The sequence below is a fragment of the Stylophora pistillata genome, chromosome 5 (assembly GCF_964205215.1).
Source record: "Stylophora pistillata chromosome 5, jaStyPist1.2, whole genome shotgun sequence".
Classification (NCBI taxonomy): Eukaryota; Metazoa; Cnidaria; class Anthozoa; order Scleractinia; family Pocilloporidae; genus Stylophora; species Stylophora pistillata.
This window is the reverse complement of record NC_142523.1, coordinates 31,150,273-31,173,267: the sequence shown is the minus strand read 5'-3', so window position 1 is coordinate 31,173,267 and position 22,995 is coordinate 31,150,273. Positions and strand designations below refer to the sequence as shown.

At 39.1% G+C, this 22,995-nt stretch overlaps 1 long non-coding RNA gene and 1 pseudogene across 1 annotated transcript; both read left to right on the top strand.

Annotated features, from left to right (window-relative positions):
* LOC148731419 (uncharacterized) overlaps positions 1–22,995 on the top strand; it is a 387,633-nt pseudogene that overhangs the window by 26,790 nt on the left and 337,848 nt on the right.
* Positions 15,283–21,207, top strand: LOC148731437 (uncharacterized). Its single transcript, XR_016001670.1, has 2 exons — positions 15,283–15,928; positions 20,670–21,207. It is a non-coding gene; the product is annotated as an uncharacterized LOC148731437 (long non-coding RNA).

Below are 22,995 nucleotides of genomic sequence, written 5' to 3'. Positions count from 1 at the left end.
GGGCGCGACCAGTTAAGTAGTCCGTAAACCATGCAAAAAGTGGTCCCGAAACACCGTGCGCCTTCAACTTGGCCAGGAGGATTAAGTGATCTACGGAGTCGAACGCTTTGGCGAAATCCAGATAGATTAAGTCTGACTGAATGTTCTTGTCCAGAGCTTCGCCAATGGCATGCAACACCGACAGTAGCTGGGTGACACACGAGCAGTTCTTCATAAACCCGTGTTGTAAATGGTTGATTAAGGGTTTCACATGATCATAAAAACGGGTGCCCACACAACGTCCCAAGACTTTGCTGGTAATAGTAAGGAGTTATATGGGCCGATAGTCTTCGGCGGGTTCTTTTCAGTCTTTCTTGTGAAGAGGTGTAATATCCGCAGTTTTCCACTCATAGGGTAGCTTACCCCGACTCAAAGAGAAATTGAAAAGCCTGCAAAGACTGGAGCAATTTGTTCAGAGCATTCTTTCATTTTGGTGGCTTCACAGTGGTCAGTGGTCATCAACTTTAGGTTACCAAGTGTTTTGATGTGTTAATCAAGTAAGTTTGATAAAACTTATATATGCACGATCCTTCGCAGTAAAGCACTATTTGAGCAATAGTGAAAATCAGACCTAAAAAAAATTTCAGGCCTGTACGGGATTCGAACCACTGACCTCTGCGATACTAGTGCAGCGCTCTACCAATTGAGCTAACAAGCCAACTGGGAGCAGGCCATCAAATTAATTCGACATAAACCCGTAGATGATAAATCAAACAACAACAAACATATGAAACATATGTATGAACTGCGGTCGTGAAACGTATATATGCACGATCCTTCGCAGTTTTTTTCAGGTCTGATTTTCACTATTGCTCAAATAGTGCTTTACTGCGAAGGATCGTGCATATATACGTTTCATAACCGCAGTTCATACATATGTTTCATATGTTTGTTGTTGTTTGATAAAACTATCGGTTTTTTGCTTGGTTTTTATGTTGGAAAATATCCATGATACTTCTCATTTTCTTCTTAGATTTGATTCTTTGAATGGGTTTTTAATATACCGTATTTACTCAAATAAGCGCCGCCCTCAATTAAGCGCCGCCCTCGAATAAGCGCCGTATCTGGGACAAAAGAAGTTAATAAGCGCCGCCCTCGAATAAGCGCCGCACTCCCGATGCAGGAGTTCGCTCTCACCTCTGATATTTTCGCTCTCGTTATCATGAAACGCTCGGGGTTTATTCACCGCATGAAATTCTCTCGTAATTCTAGATTTACTATCAGTTTAGCATGAGCCCATAGGAAAATTGACAGATGGAAAGTGTACCGTTTAATAAAAATCTAGAAAAAGTAAATTTGTCTGGTACAATTTTTGAAATAAGCGTCGCACTTGTGGCACGAATAATTAAATAAGCGCCGCGGCGCTTATTCGAGTAAATACGGTATGCATATTGCTGAAACTAGCTGAGAATTGCTTAGTGACTGAAATTAGCCGGCATACAACTGCTCCCTCCCTTGTAATATCTTGAGAAAAGGACATCTGTGGGGTGCTGTTTTTGTTCATGTTTGGGACGGAATATCCATTCCCTGATTTTTATTTGACTGGATGGGCACAGCTACCTGTACACAGGCTAATTACAAGCGTTTGGTTACTCCCCATGACCTAGTGTTGACTGGAAATTGACATAGAGGTTTGTCTTGAAATACTTCTGATAATTTTCCCCTGGCATTTCTGAATTGGGAGATTAATCATCATAGTTAATGTGTTCTTTGCTATCACTATATTATCACCTCCACGGACTCCCAGCAAGAGTTCAGTTTGTTCCATAACTCAGACAGTTTCTGGATGTAAGAAATCAAGTTTAGAAGACATTTGATTCATTTAAGGCTGTTGCAATACAAGAAAAGACAGTACAATGTTTCATTCATTTAAATCAATTAATATCATAGGTCACAAATTACTCCTTCATTTTGGCGCGAAATTTCAGCATTAATTTGTAATTTCATATTTGAAATGACAAAATTGCCATGATAACATCTCTTGTATCTCGATCAGAGCCAAGATGGCGTGGAGATTTAAGACGGTGACTCTTGAAGAAGTTACGAAATTAAAAGAAGCGGCCGAAAATTATTAATAGGCACGAAGAGTTCGAAAGTATTTTTTGTGAAGAAACTGAGAAAACTACGAACTTTAACAATAATACATATGATGCACGATCCTCGCAGTAGATAGCGCTATTTAAGCAATAGCGAAAATCAGACCTGAAAAAAAGTCAGGCCTGTACGGGATTCGAATCACTGACCTCTGCGATACTAGTGCAGCGCTCTACCAATTGAGCTAACAAGCCAACTGGGAGCAGGCCGTTAAGTTGATTCGTGATAAACCCGTGAAAGTGATAAATGAGATACAATGAAGTATATGAAGTTCATATATTTTGTACTGCGGTATTAGATACATATGGTTTATTACGAATCAACTTAACGGCTTGCTCCCAGTTGGCTTGTTAGCTCAATTGGTAGAGTGCTGCACTAGTATTGCAGAGGTCAGTGGTTCGAATCCCGTACAAGCCTGAATTTTTTTTATTTTTATCTTCTTTTAGGTCTGATTTTCGCTATTGCTTAAATGGCGCTATCTACTGGGAAGATTGTGCATCATTTGTATCTAATACCGCAGTACAAAATATATGAACTTCATATATTTCATTGTATCTCATTTAACAATAATGTATGCCTTAAACGAAAACTATATTCTTCTTCATGCTCTCGGTTTTCGATAGAATAAACCAGTAAAAACAGTTACGGTTGTGAACGTAATTTGTCACCCACGATATTAAAAGGTAATCAAATGGTTTTCTCGTGAAATTGGAAATAATTTCCCTTGCGTTTTGTCAAAATTCTGATAATTTCCCTCGCCTAAAGGCTCGGGAAATTATCAGAATTTTGACAAGACGCAAGGGAAATTATTTCCTAATTTCACTCGTCGCCATTTGATTACACATACTAATTTACATGTAAAAATTTGTTTTCCACTAGTACCAGAATGGCAATGTTATTTAGTGAATCAGGGAACAGAATAAACTAGGGGTAATCTGTTAGCTCAGTACATTTTATGTTGCAGGTGGCAGTAGGTTAGTAAAGAAAGAAAAGAAAAAGCAAAAAGAAAGAAATAAAAGGAAATAAGTAGAGGGGGAAAAGTAGCATAAAAAGAAGACATGCTATAAATTATCCATAATTGTGATGGGAAACAAATGCTAGTTGGGAAAGTAGATCATTGCTGCTCAGAAAAACAATAACAAAGGTGGAAAGAGAAAACTTAATTTATTGTCAGTTAAAATGGACATTTTGTATTTAAAACATACCTCGGTTTATTCTTACTCTTGTTGAGGCCAGTTTTCGTAGTTTGGGGGGCTTGAATCCTACACGTTACAGCAGTGTGTCCCAGGTTTATACGTAGAACGTTTTTGGCCAGCTTTATACAAATTCGGTAATAACGATTGGGGATTAAGGATGGCTGTGCCACTTACACGAGTGCCCATGATTTGTCTTCTCGACGGTCTGACCGAAATGCCGTTGACATGCCGATTTATACGGTTCAAGCCACCACTTTAATTTATAACCCTGATAATACATCGTCCTCGGATCACCGCTTCAGCTTTTCAAAACCGTCTCATTCTTAGCCTTAGCTCTTTTAAAAACAAAACTTACTTGCCACGGACTCGCCACCCGCGAAAAACAAAAATTGGTTTTGTCCTGGTGTACCGGTTCACAAGGGAATTACCATTGTTCTTTCTTTGTTTGGGAGTTATCGGTTAGCTATTGTGTATTGTTTGGTCTTTTGTATTGGCTCTTGTGAACCGGTACACAAGGACAGAACCCAAAAATTTCATATCGTGTGCAACTTCAGTTCGGCTTTGGCAAAATATATAATTGAGCATAAGAACTACCCAAAAGACAGAGCCACTTATTTCAAGGCTGTGCTCCAAGAAAAATTTAAGGGAGCCCAGTGCTCTGAAACTGTGAAATCCAGGGCGGCCAGAATATGCTTGTTATGAAAAACTAAGATGCCCGAGTCGCCCAAGAGCAAAAGTAAGGCGCCAAGGGCCAGCGGACGCTGCTTAGACCACTGCCCTGTATTTACATCCAATTGAATCACAATGCATCCTTTTGTTTTCTGCCTCGTTCTTCAAAGAATGCCGACAAGGTGGACATCAATGGCCCTGTATTCTGTAGTTATTCCTCCCAAAGATTTGCAGAATTTCAAAGCTAAGTTTACGGTATTCTCTCTAAGCTTTACCTTTTTACGTTGTCGACCAGACTCACGGCGTAAACATTATAATTGTAAAAGTTATTGTTGCAATATGCCATTGCATATTGCAATTAGTCCATAATTGTTTTATCGTTATAGAGTCCTAAAGTGCTTACGTCACGTTTCCATAGCACCGGAATTCTGTGGTCTAAACAAACCAATATGGCGTCCCTAGCGTGACACATTGTCGTTGACCTCGAGCACTTCAAGAGCTATAATAGCGCAATTTATCCTCCAATAATAGAAATAAGATAAAGAGAATCAAGATAACCTTTGGCCTTACTATTGAAGAGTATAATAAGCGGACAAAAGCACCTGGTGAGCAATAATTCGAGTCAAAACGCAACGGAGACGAAGTTTGCGATGGGCCAGTGTTTTCATCCAGATTGCAATCACACATCTGAAAGCCACTGCTGCCGATTCTTTTCGTTTCCAGACCAGAAAAAACATAAAACACTCTATGATAAGTGGATATCATTTGTAAGGTGAGTATTTTTCGAAAAATATATATTTCGATGCTGTACCATCGATTAGAAATAGCTGTTTTTTTTTTATCTCAAACTGATTCACGATTAGCTGTTTCTCTTTCTTGTCTTATTTGTTTTCTCGCGGCTTTGCCTTTCCTTGTCTTCAGTCTTGATCTAAGATTATTTAGTTACTAAAAAACTATATGATAGTTGTGAGTATCAAAGCTTTTACACTAACTAGTATTAAGTAACAAGCTCAGAGAAATACTCGCTTCGCATTCACGTCTTAGACTACAAGGTTAAGCATGTGACCAACTAAACTTTGGGTTTTTTAAGCGCAAGTATAGTAACTGCTTCTGTCTTTCTCTGTTATAGGAGAGGAGATAGAAAGCCCACAAACATTCGCGACTTTGCAGTTGTCACTTTAAAGATGGGCGAAAAGAAAATATGCCAACCATCAGTGACAGAAACAGGCACAAGCTGTTTGATAGTTTGGACTTGCTGCCAGGTACAGGACCAACACCTCCCAGTACACCTAGCCCCAAGAAAAAACGGAAAGTGTCTGCCGAGCCCACGAAATTACCAACTGTAGCATCTGTGCTTGAAGAGATTAAAGAGAACTCTGAACCATGTTCCACTGAATGCTCACAAGAGGAAAAGACAAGTTCCAAAGAAGCTCTGCTGTCAATAGAGCTTGATATGACTTCAACAGAACTTGCTAAACACAAGGAAATGTCAAGTTACTATAGTGCACACTACTCTGCTAAGAGCTTGAGCCCTGAGGTGATACGGATGGAGACAGGTCTACCCACTAAGGATGTTCTTGATATTGTTGTGGGATATGTTTCAAGATTCAAGGGTGTGAAATAAACTATTATGCTGGATGGAAGGTTGAGGGGATCACACTTGAGGACCAGATATTTATCACTCTGATGAAACTGAAACAAAATTATACCAATCTACATTTAGCCCAGTTGTTTTCATGCAGTGTTGCAACTGTTGCTAACATAGTACTAACTTTTGTCCATGTTTTGCATTCTCTCCTGTTCAAAGACATCATGACAACTGTGCCATCTAGAGAAAAGAACAAGATGTGTTTGCCATCCTCTTTCACTGAGTACAGCAGTTGCCGCATTGTGATTGATTGTACAGACATTGAAATTGCTGCACCTAAGCTCATGTCCCAGCAGAATGCTACAAATTCCAGCTACAGGGGAATGAACTCTTTCAAAGTCATTATAGGGGTTGCCCCAAATGGAGTTATAACCTATGTTAGTGATCTTTTTCCTGGCTCAGTCAGTGACAAGGTCATGGTGAAAGAGTCTGGGTTTTGTAAACATTTGAGTGCTGGTGATCTTGTTCTGGCAGACAAAGGTTTTCTCATCAGCGATGTAGTTCCAAGAGGTGTTTCAGTGAACATACCACCATTTCTCAACCATGGAAAGTTTACAGAGAGTGAGGCAAGGGCGACAAAATCAATAGCTCGATGTCGCATCCACGTAGAGCGTGCAAATGCAAGACTTAAGAGTTTTCGCATCCTTGGCTTCATCCCAGCATTTTTGAGGTGCCATGCTGACAAGCTATGCCAACTGTGCTCAGCTCTTGTTAATTTGCAGTATCCATTGATCAAGGATGGCTGCGAAGACTTTGAATTTGACTGAATAGAACTTTTTTTCAACTAAATTATAGTACAATGAGTTTTTAATATTATTTTTGTATTACTAGAAGCCCTACTGTAACAGATCAAATGGTATTGACATAGCTTTGGTCAAAAATATGATGTGGTCAGTTTTACATTTTTCTGATATTCATCTCCTTTATGTTCATTAATACAAACTACTATGTGTTCTGTGAAAATAGATTATAATGAAATCCAGTGACATTCTTAAATTGTTATTTCAACTAAATCCAGGTCAGGGGCATGTGACCAGTATGGAATTCTTTCGTCCAGTAGTTCCAAGTGTGAAAGTCCTGCTGGCTGAAAGGTTTTACTTTTGTGTCTGTGAAGCTGGGAGCCTGAGTCCAGGTGTATAAAACTAAAGCCACACTTAAATTAGCTTTAAGGGATGGTGAGAGGTAGTCAGAAAAAATAACCTGTGCTGCATGGATTTTGTTTTGGCTCCCTCCCCTTCCCTTTGCATTGCTATCCAAGCCTACTTGAGTGTGGCATAGGTTTTATGCACCTGGGCCCTGTTGAGTAACCAGGATAAGTGTTACCAGCTACCAGTAGCCATTGGTTGCAAAAAAAAAAATTGTTTAAGCTTGCTTTCAGGAAGAATGTAATTTATTATTAAGTTACTATGCTAAATGGAAAAATGTGGGTTCTTCATCTTGTGTCTCTATCTGAGTGTAGAATATGTAATGTTATATTAAGAAATTAATCAACAACAAACATATGAAACATATGTATGAACTGCGGTTATGAGACGTATATGTGAACGATCCTTCGCAGTAAAAGCACTATTTGAGCAATAGTGAAAATCAGACCTGAAAAAAAATTTTTTTTTTTTTCAGGCCTGTACGGGATTCGAACCACTGACCTCTGCGATACTAGTGCAGCGCTCTACCAATTGAGCCAATTGGTAGAGCGCTGCACTAGTATCGCAGAGGTCAGTGGTTCGAATCCCGTACAGGCCTGAAAATATTTTTCAGGTCTGATTTTCACTATTGCTCAAATAGTGCTTTTACTGCGAAGGATCGTTCACATATACGTAAGAAATTAATGTATGAAATTTAAAAAAATACCTTTTAACATTAGCTACTGCCTATTTACATTAGCTCCCACTCCCCCCCTCCCCCCCACTTTGATTATGTCCAGCATCTGTGCACCACTTTTCAAAGTTCTCCCTCGGTAATCTTTGGGAATAGTTGATGAAAGTAAAAATCACTCAAGATAGTAATATTGTGCTCCCAAGATTCATCTCATTCAATCTTGATAACAACACTATCCTTTGTGGTCCATACAACAAAGTAGCAGAATTTGTGGTAGACAGCGTATAATTCCCTTCCTTCTCCTCCAAGTAAAAGTCTTTGTGCCCACAAGCTTCCTTGATTGTCGCATTTCGATGTGTGTAGGGGCACTTACACTCAATCACCGAGTCGTCTCCCACAAGTCCATCAGGGGAAGCACCCAGAACTCCCGACTCGTGTAGCCAAAGGCCGGTCTGTACAGGTGTAAAGTTTGTGATGTTGGTGAAGGACTTCAGGGCCTCAGTCTCATTGTCCTGTCCCCATGCAATTGCTTTAACTCCACTCAAGTTGTATTCCCCAAGTAGTCGCTTGATAAGAGACGGTGTAACTCTTTTTGCCTGGAGGACGGAGCCAAAATTACTAGCAGTCAGGCGGCCTCTACGAGCTTGGTGCCATGCAGGGCTGTTTCGCTGGCCAGCCGTGAGGGTGCTCACAACATTTATGGTTCTCTAGCTAGCTCCTCTACTTTGGCATTCTCAATCAAGTACTCTAATTGTTTTTCCTTCGTAGATGCCATAAGGAAACCTTCTGAGTAAATGATATCCTCAATCGTCTTGATCGAGAGAGGGGTAGCAGGTTGTGGTTCGGGACTCAAGATCCAGCAGGTAAATTTGCCATAGCGCTTTAGTTCGCTGTACAGCCACATCCGATCTTCTCGGCTAGGATCGCGCGCCAAAGGGCTGTAATCCTTCTTCTTCGGTGGCGCTGGAAACGTCTGGCTTGCAGACTGTACGCTTTCTGCCTTTCGCTTTCGTTTCCATTGGCATTCCAGGTCCGTCCTGCTAAGGTTATGGATGCCATAAATAAATATGGCTGCCGTGTGACTGCACTTGAACTCGCCGCGAGGACACTCGCATTCTGTGTTTTTTATTTCAAGGTTTTCATCGAGATAAATCTGATAAAAAGATAATTCGAAACAGACACGTAAGTTGCAATATATATTCCGCAATATAAACATTAAATTGGAGGTGAAATCGGGGTTGGGAGTTCTTCGAATTGAACATACGTGTTGTGATCCCAAATTGGCAACTTACTTTGACTTTGTAGTCCTTATTTTTCATGCTTGCTTGGACTTCACCTTTAATAACTCCCCTGGAATAAATAAAGCTTTGGACATGGTCGAATTTGAAGTGGTTTTCTCCGCGATCAAGCGATTTCTGCTCTCCAGAAAAGAAAGAAACGAGTGAGCATATCGATAAAGACGCCATGTTTGAAGTATGAGTTTAAACTGTTTAGACCAGAAAAAAATGCTGTCATGGCATCGTGACGTCACACTTTAGGACTCTATTCCCAGTACACACCACTCTTTTATTCATATGCAATTAGCTATAAATTGCGCTAAAATTATTATTCATAGCGAGTGTGAATATTCTGTATTTAAGCATCAAGAAAGCGGTTAGGACGCAGAAAATAAAATTTAATTCTCATTTCTAGGAAAGGCTGTCTTGTGCGAATATATTTCTTCATGCCGGAGACAAAAAAATACCACATGAGGAAACATGGTGTCAGGAGTAAAAGTCTAGTCTACCTTCTGGAAGACGAACAAGTTCATCGATAATTGACGATCGCAGAGTTCGAGCGAATATTTTGTGTTCACAGGCCTCAAGTTCACCATGGAAGTTCTCGCGAAAGGACCAATCTTGGATTGGACAAACGACGGAAAACTTCACGAACGTTTCCTAGAATGGAAAAAGAAGGTATCGATTTTATGCAGAGGTCTTGTAATGACCAAGGCAGACCCAGAGTTTGTTTGTCTATGCATTTATCAGTGGTCGGGTGAACGCGGACAAAATATTTTGGACAAGGCAACAATTCCAGCCGATGATCGCAAGAAATGGGAGATACATCTCAGAAAGGTGGAGGAACAATGCAAACCTAGAGGGAGCAAACTAGTCGCGGCTACACAGTACAAAGTGCTCACTCAAGGTGATTTGGAATTACCAGAGTACATCGAAAAGTGCAGGCAAGTCACTGATGCATGCGGATGGCCAGAAGACGCAAAGGACATGGCTCTCAGGAACGCTATTCTCCTTGGTCTAAAGAATCCAAAAGTTTATCAAAAGTGTTTGGAAGAAGACCAGGACTCCCTTACCGCCGAACGAGTGATCGAAATTGCGACTCTCCTATACAACAGCGATTGTCAAAGATCAATTATGCAGACTCTCAGTACAGCAACCGCAGCAACAACTGCAATACAACAATCGACACAGATTCACAAAGTTCAAGCAAAGTATCAGAAAGGCGGGAAATCAACGGAGTGGTCAAATAGAGACAAGACGTCTAAAGATAAAGAGCATGGTGAGACAAAAAGGCAGAGTTGTTTCTGTTGTGGAGCAAAGCCTGCTCACCCAAGGATGTTATTTGACGCAAGTGTGGAAAGAAAGGACACTACGAAAAGTGCTGCAAGAGCAAAACTGGTAAACAAAGTACAACTGGTGAACCTAGGCAGGTTCAAGTACATGGTTTACAAGCACCGCAGACAGAAGCCAGTGCCAATAACGTTTCAATTCGTGATTCTCCTCAGGACTACCACATGATGTTCGGTCCACACGTACTACAGGACAGCCAACACACAATGTTTCACCATATTCAGACTTTTCATGTGAAGAGTATTAATGATACTTCAAGCAAGCACATCAAGCCTCTTTGGTTAAGTACTGCAAGTGGAGGACCCATATATGAGGTTGAATGCGAGATCGACACAGGCGCAGGATGCAACGTAATGCCATTGTATCTACACAAATCCTTATTTGGAGACAAGAGTCTTACCCCTACCTCTATACAAATATTCGGGTACGGTGAATCCCCTGTGGCGAACCTGGGGGCTTGTACCATAGCGATTCATACTGGTGATAGACAACGACCACAGATGGCGACTTGTCAAGTGACTGACGCTCGAGGGTATCTCATTCTAGGCAGAGAAACAGCCCAAGAAGTCGGCTACATTGCCTTCCCAGAGGTAACCCCGCCCTCCTTAACAAGTACGCCACAAATCCATACAAGCGTCAACGCTCTGCGACCAGATTCCAGTAAGGTTAACAAGCCTACATGTGAGGTGTTGGATGACGCAGTCATCTTAAATGGAAAGAGACACTGTTTTCCCTTAACAAAGGAGTACATATTTTTTTTTAAGAAGCTCTTTAAGAAGAGTTTAACCCTTTCCCTCGAAATATCTCATAAGTACTGTCTGCCATATCATGCGTACGAATTAAATTCGGGCGATTGAATTGGTATTGGATTGACCAATGATCCCTAATTGACATTTTTGTTTATTCTCATCACTTGTCTGCTTGATTTTGTATTGATATTGTAAAGAGAAATTCTGTCTTGGTCACTCGTAGCAGTATATTAAAGGTTTAACTGTGGTGGTACATTAATTGTACATTATGTGTGGTACAAGAAATCAACAAACTGAAGAAACCTGGGCCACATTTTTAAAAGTCTGCATAATTGAACCCTTTCACTTGCAAGATCTCATTTGTAATTCTTGTTACTGTCTGCCATTCAATTTTTCTGCTGTTACTTCGGTCAATTTACTATTGGATCAACTAACAATCCCCTAATTGATATTTTTCTTTCTTCTCATGACTTGTCTGTGTGATATTGTATTGATATTATAAAAACAAAATTCTGTCTTGGTTATAGGGGTAAAAGAGCTGCATTGTACATTCTGTATGGGCACTATGAATCTGCATGGGCTGATAAACATTCAATCAATTCTGTAATACCCTGACTTTTAAAAGCCATACCATTATTAAACAGAAAGTAAAGTACCCAAGATGAAAACACCGTTTTATATTTCCAGAAATACCTCCACCCGGATCTGATTATCTGATTAGAAATGACTAAGTCTCTCATCATACATACCTACATACATACATACATACATACATACATACATACATACATACATACATACATGGTTAATTGACCACTCCCCATAGGGGTTTTTCAGGGCCAACACCCACCCATCCCACTCAGGGGAGGACATCCACCACACAGAGATCTCGTGCGTGGGAAATTACGTCTCCTACCCCTAACCCTGCAGAAGACGGGGCCTACGGTTTATTCGTCCTTATCCAGGAAGAGTAGAATATCTTTCCATTTTTTGATTATAGAAAGGTTGCAAACTCTCCTTACTTATTTTAAGACCATAAGTATTGATCCGGCCGGGGCTCGAACCCTCGACTTCCCACACAACGCAATCCGCCGCTCTAACCAATTGAGCTAACCGGGAGGCGATAGCTATTTTAGAGAATTTGTTATAATTACATCATAGCTACCACCTTTAAACTGATAAATTGCTTTGTATGAACCTGGTAATCCCAGGATATTTTTTCATTAACGCTTGTCACAAGAAGAGAAAAAACATCTTGTTTCAGTTGTTTGCTAAATAGACTGAGTTTTAAATTTGTATGGAGAGGTTACATTGCAGTCACTTCCGGGAGTAGAAGGGAAAGCATTTGGTAAGCTGAGACATTTTCCTTGGTACAGCATACCTGGGAAGGTTCATTCAGCCTTAGAGATCAGATAATTTTAAGGCTACTTAGCAGTTTCCTGATGAACTTTCAATGGCCCAATTTTTACATTACATGTACTGTACATAGACGGTATTTCGATCTCTATCTACCATTTTTTCTTTGTAAACCAGGGTAAATGTACGTGTATGTCTTGTTGTTAATCCAAGATTGCACCCCTTACTTGGACAATTCAAGTGTTACCTGGTCATTGATTTATTCTAGTTGCACCTTGGTTTCCAAGCCAAAGGAAGACATTGAGGACTGAGAAGGCTTCTAAAGGAAGCACTGTGTCGTTTGAGTGCGCTCCAAAAGGATTTCCTCTGGAGGTAGAATGGAAGGTGAAGAAGCAGAATGAAGACAGTGTTCAGGTTTACATAAGTAAGGTTTAAAGATGCTCATTTCATCAAGGGCTCCTATTAAAACAATTCAACGCAATCTTTGTGGGTTCGTCATCATCTGCCAGTATAAGTTATTTATTATCTTTATTTATTTTTTGTGATAAAACAGAAACAGTCAGAAAAATTATTAGTCTCCCTCGCAGCCGTTTGTTTTTGGATGTCACGCAACGCTCCCCCAAAAGTACGGCTGCTAACAACCGAACTACATTCCTTTCTCATTGTCCTTGCGGTTTGGTCGCGGTCTATTGAACAGACCAATCACATACCAGAAAATCTGTATGACGTAAGGTTTCACGCGAAAATGTGGATGTTGGGAGAAACACTGGCGAAATTTGTCGATGAGAGCTCGAAATGTTTCACATGTTCATCGTTGTACCCTGGTAAAGATAGAGTATATATTTTTGGGAAAACTTCTCACAATTTCGTTGAAATTATAAAATCTACGCTTACCATAGACGTCAACTGCTACGCCAACGAGACGGACGCTAGATTGTTTGAGCGGTTGTTAAAGTTTCAGCGAGCAACTGAGAAAGCAGAAGAAGCTAAAAACTGAACTGAAACTCTTTATTCGCACTATTTCAAGAGGTTACTACAGATTACAAAAGTCAGAGTATATAAGAGACAGTAAATTACATCAATAATCAAAAGGAAATACAAGACGCCTTTCAATCTAGGCTAAGGGCTAAACGCTTGCTTCGACCTACAGATGGAGATCAGGAGGAAAAAAGCACGTGCTTTCCGTCATTAAGCCGGGCGAAGCTTCGAGAACACTGCAATTTAGGTCGGCCAACGTCTCCTACACTACTTGTACTTCTTCATTTGCCAGTCCGCTGCTAGCTGGAGCGAACCCGATTAGTTATGTTCCTGGCTTCTTATCACCGGTACAGGAAATCGGCCCGAATTATCGAGTGTCTCCGCACATTGGTACAACGCAACGACAATAACAATAATATGACCACTTTCATCGGTAACATGTTCAAATACGAGCGGGAGTGCTTGATATAATTATTAACGATTTCCCGGATCCTGTGGGCAACTCAGCAAAAACATCCTCTTTCTCGACTAAAACTCTTTTAATTGCAAGCTTCTGGTGAGCTTTAAGCTCGAGAATTTGGAACTTTGACGACGCTTTGCGAAAAGCTGCTTCAAGCACCGCCATTTGTCTTGTGTTTTCCACACGAGGATCGCGATAGAAAACGATATCTGATTGGACGAGTCTCAAAAGGTGAGTCTGATGCGAAAAGGTTCCTGAAAATGGAACCCGAGCTGTGATTGGCCAATTCGGAGAAAGGAATGTAGTTCGGTTGTCAGCAGCCGTTCTTTTGGGAGAGCGTTGCGTGACATCCGAAAAAAACGGCTGCGAGGGAGACTAAGAAATTATCTGTTCTAGAGGAAATGAATTTGTCTCACTTTACCTTGGCTGTGTTTCCTGTCAGATGGATCAGGTGGACACTACAAGATTCATCAAGACACATTTGGCCCATCGATTCTGATCGTGTCTGGAGTGGATTATACTGATCATTGATATTATTATTGTTGTCTTCCTTCGAACTGCTCCCAAAATGTAGAAGACAAATGCCAGCGATTCATTCTGGGCGTCGGAGGTGAGGCTCTACGTGTGTTTTGATCATTTTATTTGCTTAACACTTTAAGCAACTGACTGACAACATCTAGATTCTTCATTCTCTTCTGTAGATATTTCGTTTTCTACTGACGAAGAGAATTTGTCGAAAAATCAAGAAAATCTTTAGTTGGTGATCATTTCCTTAATTCTCATTACCTTGATGTTTGATTCAGGGTGGTCTTGTAAGGGGAAAATTACATTCTATGTGTAGATGCTTAAAGTGCACCTAACTCCTAAATTTATTTTTCGTGTTAAAAAAATCTTTATGCTTTGGTGAGTATCCCTTCCAAAAACATTTTTGGATTTGGCCAAATCCTTAAATTTTTGTGTCCCGGTGAAGTATGGAAAATCGCATTAAAATCACCGCCATTTTGACTCACGACAGCGTTTCAAGGATCAAGAGTCTGGCGACTAATGTGACGTCACTTTGAGAACCCAACAATCTGTATTTCGCGCCATTTTGCACAGTTCACAGGTTATGTTTGGAAGGTTAGATCGATATTGGTCGCAAATATGCCGCAGAATGAATCTAGTGCTAGAAAGGCTTTCGCAGGTCAACCACTGGCTGAGAATTCCTTGAGCGTCTTCTCGAAGTGACGTCACAAGTCTACTCTGCCCAGATGCCCATTTACGCGGTCGTGGTCCATTCATATCTCGACTTCAACAGGGCATAAAAAAGTTAGGATTTAACCAAATCCAACAATTTTTTCGAGGAAATACTCACCAAAGCAGGAACATTTTTTTTAAGTGAAAAAAAAATTTAGGGGTCAGGTGCACTTTAAGTCACTGTTAGGGATCAGAGGATTATGTCCTGGTTTACATGTACAATTATGTTTTCCTCAGAATTATCACTGTTAGCTGCATTTACGTGTAGTAGCAAACAGGTAATGTTGTTTTTATCATTATTATTAGTGTGATCATAGCCATTGCAATTCCCTCAAATGGGATCAGTGCTTTTTGTTGCTTTATTTTTCACTTATTATTCCTTTACAGGGTTGGCTGTAATCAGACAGCTAAAGCAGCTAATCATACTAGGTCCACTCAGCTTAGATATCCACCAATGACAAAATTAATTGCAGTAACCATAGCAACAACCATGTTTGTACTTACAGCTTTACTTTTCAGCTGTGATTGACAAATCAGACTCCTGCTCTGCATGTTTGTCTGATTTTGTTAATCATTGGTACGATTACAGACCCAATTGGAATCTACTTGGTCATGTTACCATTATTTATTATTTACCATTATTATCATTGTCATCATCTTGAGCATTATCAATATCACTATAATTATCAGTATCTATATTTATTTAATACTTTTTTGGTTATTTTAACATGAGAATTACGATTCTTGAAATCCCAGTTGCTTTCATTTGATTCAAAATATAATTGAATGATGGCATTTCTTACAACAACATAATATGTGATTGCAAGTTATACTAGAGGTATCACAATCCTAAAGAGTCACTCAGCCTCCTGTAGGTTTTGTTCAACAAATGGTTTGACCCGTCAATGTTATCATGTTTTTTTATTGTTTGCTTTTTTGTTTTGTTTTAACAGATCCATTGGGCCCTTTGTGGCCTTTTATTGGTATCGTTGTTGAAGCCCTTGTTCTTTTGTTAATCATCTTCATTGCTGAAAAGAGAAAGAAGGTCAAAGAAAAAGGTTTGAAACATTAATGAACATGATTCAATAGGTCCTCTTTATGCATTTCATTGCCATTTTTTATACAGAATATACAAGTCATGTAGTTGTATTAGAAAACGTAGTTAGTTTCTGTTTAATCTAATTGATCAGTTCATGAGCAAGCAATAAATTACATGTAAAAGAAAAAGTAAAACGTCAACTGGTACATGTAAACTGTAGAAAGAAAGAAAACTGAAGAGAGTAAAATATCAACTAGTACATGTAAACAGTAGAAAGAAAGAAAACTGAAGAAAGTAAAATATCAACTAGTACATGTAAACTCTAGGTAAACTAAATACTAAATTGTTCGGTGAAAAATTTTCCTTCCGGTGAAAGGCTCAGTTAGTACTCTTTTGGTTTTTTTACTTCATGATTGTTACAATGCCGTACTGAAAAAAGGTCTTTAATCAGAACATTCTAGAAGAAGACATTCGAATAAGGTTGAGATAGATAGATAGACAGATAGTTTATTTTTAAAAAGAGAAAGAAAAACCATAGATCTTCCTCTCGATTGCTAATTACCCGGCTCATCGCTTACATAAAATGCTTCAATCATCAGGGCCGTCGTGTTATAGTCTTAGGCGCAAAAGGCGTTTTGCGATTTCCAAATAAAAGACCAGGCGTTTCAAAAATAGTTTTTTAGTAAGATCGTGTTTTAACAACGAACTTTAGTGCTTGGTGAGTTTTGTAAATGAGATCGATGACGTATATAATTTAACAGTTCAAGCTTTCATTATATTTATAGGAATTTTAACAATTATTCCACGAGCGCGCGTTGGATATAAGATGATGGATAGCCAACGAGGCGCGTAGCGCCGAGTTGGCTATAATCATCTCATATCCAACAGGCGCGAGTGGAATAATTTTTTTATTAAAACGGTTAAATTAAATTAAATTTTATTCAATTTTTAGCTCCCTTTTAATTTTAATCTGACACGTACGCTTGCCATATTTGTAGATTATGGTATATCGGCTGATATACCATAATGGCTAAGCCAATAAAAAGTCTTGAATTGCATTATCCAATGATCCAGTTTTGAACAATATTATTTATATAAGACTTTATTACTATCATTATATTATACTCACTATTACAAGATATTATTTTAGATATTACTGTACTATACTAGTAGTACCTATCGCTAGGTGCCAACGAGGAAGACACAATCTTAACATTTAGATCGAAATTTAAATACCATTTTGTAGGAGATGTTAATAACTTTCGAATCCTTAAGCTTATTTTTAGCGCTCAGATTTTTTAAATTTGTATAATCTTAAAAGAACTGTGTTTAATTTTTAGAAATTTACAGCAACCAGTCGACAGCAGTTTCTTCTCAATTACTTTTGTTATTGATTGTTCTTCTTAAGTCGTTTGTAAAAACAAATCCGAAGGCATTTCTTAAAAGCACGAGCGCGGGCTTATATCTGGAATTTTCTATATTCATCATGACATCATTTACGGCTGCAGCTACCAGTATCTTTTTAACCTTTTCCCATTAGGTTTTTCAGACTTAATAATTTCTCTGGGAAAATAAAGTAACTTACTTGGCAATACAAAGGTTTTTAGTAGTTGTATTGAACTTTATTATATATATATATATATATATATATATATATATATATATAATATTATTAAAAACTAGATCACTGGATAATGCAATTCAAGACTTTTTATTGGCTTAACCATTATGGTATATCAGCCAATATACCATAATCTACAAATATGGTAAGCGTATGTGTCAACTTAAAATTAAAAGAGAGCTAAAAATTTAATAAAATTTAATAATTTAATTTAACGTTTTTAAGAAAACAATTATTCCACTCGCACTTGTTGGATATGAGATGACTATAGCCAACGAGGCGCTAGGCGCCTCGTTGACTATCGTCGCCATCTCATATCCAACGCGCGCTCGTGGAATAATTGTTAAATATACAAGAAAAAATTTCTCAGTTCTAATTGGTTAAGATGAATGCTGTTTTCAGTTAATTAAGTGCAGAAAAGAGTTAATTCAGTGCAGAAGAGAGTTAATTCAGTGCAAAGAAGGAAACAAATCAGACATGCTGATTGGTCAGAATGATTGATCAATGTCAATGTCAAGGTCAATGTCAAGGTCAATGTCACTTGCAGGGTTTGAATAAATTATTTTTGCACGTGATGTGCGCGCTCTTCTTCTGCGTAGTTATGAGAAGCTACCTCGTAGTTCTCATGCATATTATTAATAGATAATCACATGTTTTTCTCCAGCAATTTGGAATAAATAAGCACTTGTAAATTTTTTCAAAGACCACAAATTGTACTTGCCCTACGGGCTCATGGAATTTTGTTAGTCTTTGAAAAAATTTACTCATGCTAATTTATTCCAAATTGCACTCGAAATCATGTGATACCTATACAAAACATGAACATGTTGAGCAAACTATTGCATTGTTAACTGTTTAATGGCAATTGTGAATTGCTGCATTAAGACATGGTTTACATACTTAACTGCATCGTAGATAACAAAACAAGAATATGTTGAGCGAAATGTCGCATTGTTAACTGTTTAATGGCAATTGTCTCTATGTGAATTGCTGCATCAGGGCATGGTTTACATAGTCAACTGCATCGTGTATATCAAAACAAAAACATGTTGAACAAAATGTTCCATTGTTACCTGTTCAATGACCATTGTCTCTATTTGGATTACTGTAGGAAGACATGGTTTACATAGTCAATTGCATCATATCAAAGCTTTTGCGTAATGAAACAGGACAAAAAAAAACATAACAAAACGAAAACGTGTTCAGCGAACTATTGCAGCCTCAATTGTTCAATGGCAATTGGCTATATATTAATTGCTGCATTAAGACATTGTTTACTCAGATAATGGTTGTTTCTAAAGGAAACAATATCTGTGATGGTTTCAGTTTGGACATTGTATGTTAATTTCCAATGTTACCCAAAATAACCACTGACTGAAGAACTAACTAAAACAGCCTCTACTTATGTGAAACAAAAAAGCGTAGGACAACATTCGATTCTGCAACTTGTTGCCAAAACTTCGCCCTTCCGAATTGCAGCGCGCGGTAAGGACGTCCTGTACTTGTTTCGCTATCGAGATGTGATAATTATATCAACTGAAAACAAGCTAGATAATTTTTGCCTAAGAAAATGAGTAAAACGGCGCCTGAGAAATCACGTCTTACAAGGAGGCGTAACTTGCGCATATCTGTTTAACACCATGATATACTGCATTCCAAAACGATCACCAGGTCGTATCCTAAAAGTAGAAAAATTATTACGATAAAATATAGAAAAATACTGAAATATAAGAGTCTCTAATCTATTCCAAACTATGTGTCTAGTGACTCTGTCACATTTACAAATCGCGAAATGATTGGAATAAGGGCCTCTAGTTTATTCCAAAATATGTCTAATAACTCTGTCACATTTACAAATCGCAAAATGATTGGCTGACGAAAATTCTATTGTAATCTTATGTTGCGCAAAATCGAGATTTTTTCTCCCTGCAGCTCATGCACACACGGCTCTAGAATGCTGCCGCCTCTTGGCCACAGCTGCTCGTTGGCAATTATATTATATTTTACACTGTATATATGGTGCACGATCCTTGCAGTAGGTAGCGCTATTTAAGCAATAGCGAAAATCAGACCTGAAAAAAAAATCAGGCCTGTACGGGATTCGAACCACTGACCTCTGCGATACTAGTGCAGCGCTCTACCAATTGAGCTAACAAGCCAATTGGGAGCAGGCCGTTAAGTTGATTCGTAATAAACCCGTGAAAGTGATAAATCAGATACAATGAAATATATGAAGTTCATATATTTTGAACTGCGGTATTAGATACATATGGTGCACGATCCTCGCAGTAGATAGCGCTATTTAAGCAATAGCGAAAATCAGACCTGAAAAAAATCAGGCCTGTACGGGATTCGAACCACTGACCTCTGCGATACTAGTGCAGCGCTCTACCAATTGAGCTAACAAGCCAATTGGGAGCAGGCCGTTAAGTTGATTCGTAATAAACCTGTGAAAACTTGTTGGGAGCCAATTGGGAGCAGGCCGTTAAGTTGATTTGTAATAAACGTGTGAAAGCTTGTTAGCTCAATTGGTAGAGCGCTGCACTAGTATCGCAGAGGTCAGTGCTTCGAATCCCGTACAGGCCTGATTTTTTTTCAGGTCTGATTTTCGCTATTGCTTAAATAGCGCTATCTACTACGAGGATCGTGCACCGTATGTGTCTAATACCGCAGTTCAAAATATATGAACTTCATATATTTCATTGTATCTGATTTTACACTGCATTGTAAATACACAATTCAGCTTAGTGGCTGCAAGTTCTTTTTTTTACGCATAAACTATCTATCTATCTAGGTATCAATTGATCAAACACCAAATTGTATATAGGGAGAATTGAATTTTAGATAACAACAAAAAGTACAATTACCATGATTTTTGTATGTACAGTTAAATTCTCTCAATACTTTAAGCAACATAAAGCTGAAATTCTGTGCTACATATCGTTTTGATAGAGTTATGTACAGAGGGCTTTTGACATAAGATGGCCCATGTTTTTGAAAGAGACTTGTAAATTTTAAGTAAATGACATCATTGCATTTATTGCCTTCTCCGCTGTTCACCCCATTGTGTGGATCGTACATTATGATGACACAAGTATTAATTTCTCAGTCTTACATACAAACGTTTTGTGTTTCCTAGGGTTGACGGTCGAATGGATTTTAGTTATAGTTTCACAGACTATGGAATTGGCACAAGAGGGCAGGTGCGCTCGCGTAAAGTGGGAGAGCCCCTGTTGCTTAGAATGGTTACTCGCACTGTACGTGTGTGGCAAATCCCAGTCATTTTTGTTGCTTTTATTATAGGGCTTAAAGATAGCACAGAAACTGCAATTTTATTTGAAAATACTGTTTTTGTGAAAGCTGTTATGCTAGTGCTGTCGAAAGTTTATTCTTTTTCATCACTGGTATCGGAACAAGTCGTAAGAGACATATTTAGAAGTTTCGTCTATTGATTTTTCCATTTTCATTTATAACATAGCTAAAGCAAAGCGCGCGCTCTGATTGCTTAATTCATCATCTACTATTTGCCTGTGGGTGTATGCTGCTGACGTGAGCAAATGCTAAGACTATTTTTGCGCGCGCGCCTGTTTTTTCTGATCACGTAAGATTTGTTAAATAAAAGGGAACTCTTCTTACAATGTTGCAATGTTATGTTAATAAAACAATGGTAAACACCACTGTTTCCTCATGTGGTTTCCGTCTCCGGCATGAAGAAATATATCGTCACAAGACAACCTTTCTTAGAGATGAGAATTAAATTTTATTTCGCGTCCTAACCGCTTTTTTTAAATACAAAACATTCCCACTCGCTATGAATAATAATTTTTAGCCCAATCTATAGCTAATTACATATGAATAAAAGAGTGCTGCGTACTGGGAATAACGATCTAAACAATTATGGACTAATTGCAATATGCAATGGCATATTGTAACAACCACAGTTTGTTCATAGTTCTGCTGAACTCTTTCACCGGTTGCTGGATTCAGAGATTATAAATTAAAGAGGGTTTTGGTGGGTATTTCAGGAAGCGTGATTAAACTTTATCGAGTTGCTGGTGTGCAGTTATTTGTTATGAATGAATTTTCGCGCGCTTGTTTTCTCTCGCAGTAAATGGTTTAAACCCGGGGGTAACATGTGAAGGTGTAGTCTGATCGTCCGGGTGAGTGTAGTCCTGAGAAGGACTGTTGTCGGTGGTAGTGACTGACGTTTCGACAACCTGTGCGGAAGTCATCATCATAGTCAAGTGAATGATTGTTGTCAGTAGAATGTTCTTATTCCAGGTCGTGTGAAATGATCGGTTGGTTTTGCCGTGATGTTATTGGCTGTAAGACTCAAGTGACGTAAGTCGGTCGTGATTGGTCTGTTTCGATCTGTCGGTAAAGTTAGGTCGTTCTTTTTTGGTCGTTTGTGATGTTTATGTCGTGAATGAGTCGTTTGTATGGAGAGGGTAGTTGTTGACATCTGTTTAGGGGAGTCTGTTCTAAGTTAGTAAACCAGCTTTCCAGAGTCAGTCGTTGAAAATAGTCAGTGCTGTAGGTTAGGCATTGCGCAGAGTCGCAGTCAATGTTGTGGTTGGTAAGTCGATGGTGTTCAGCAATGTGATTGCTAACATCACCTTTCCTCGTCGCCCGTCTGTGTTCAGTCAGTCTTGTTGTGAGGTTTCTGCCAGTCTCAACGATGTAGGAGGCTTGGCAGTCGGAACAATTGATCTTATAAATCGTTCCCTGTCTGTTCCTCGGTTCGTCTTTGTCTTTAACGTTGGTTAGTAACTGACGTAGTGTGGTGATGGGTTTGTGGGCGACGCGGATATTGAAGGGTAGTAAGATGCGCGAGATGTTTTCAGACATGCCTTTTATGTACGGTATGGTTGCTGTAGTCGTAGGGGTTGCGCTGTCGTTTGTTTCGGTAGTGGTAGTGGGTCGGTGAGTGTTTCGTCGGATGAAGTCGTTGTTGTAGTTTTTCTTCGTAAAAACACGGTGAAGGTATTTGTTCTCGTCGGATAAGCTGTCTGTCGAGTCGCATACTAGTTGTGCGCGTCGTGTTAGAGTTCTGATAGTTGTGGCTTTGTGTGATGTAGGGTTGTAGGATGACTCGTCTAGTAATCTGTCGGTGTGTGTCGGTTTCCTGTAAACTGTCGTCCGTAATGAATTGTCGTTGTGGCTTACCAGGCAGACTAGAAAAGGAAGTTTGCCATTTTCTTCGACTTCTCTGGTAAACTGTATGTCAGTGTTTTGTTCATTAAGGTGGCGGTGGAATGCGTCAATCTCGTCGTGTCGAACGGCGGTGAAGGTGTCGTCAACGTAACGTAACCAAAGCGGTATCGCTTGTCGGCAAGTCGAAAGGGCGCGTTCCTCGATGTTCTGCATCACAATTTCTACTATAACAACAGAAACTGGAGACCCCATGGCAGTGCCGTGTAACTGTTTGTAGTGTTTACCGTTGTACTGAAAGTAAGTAGACGTTA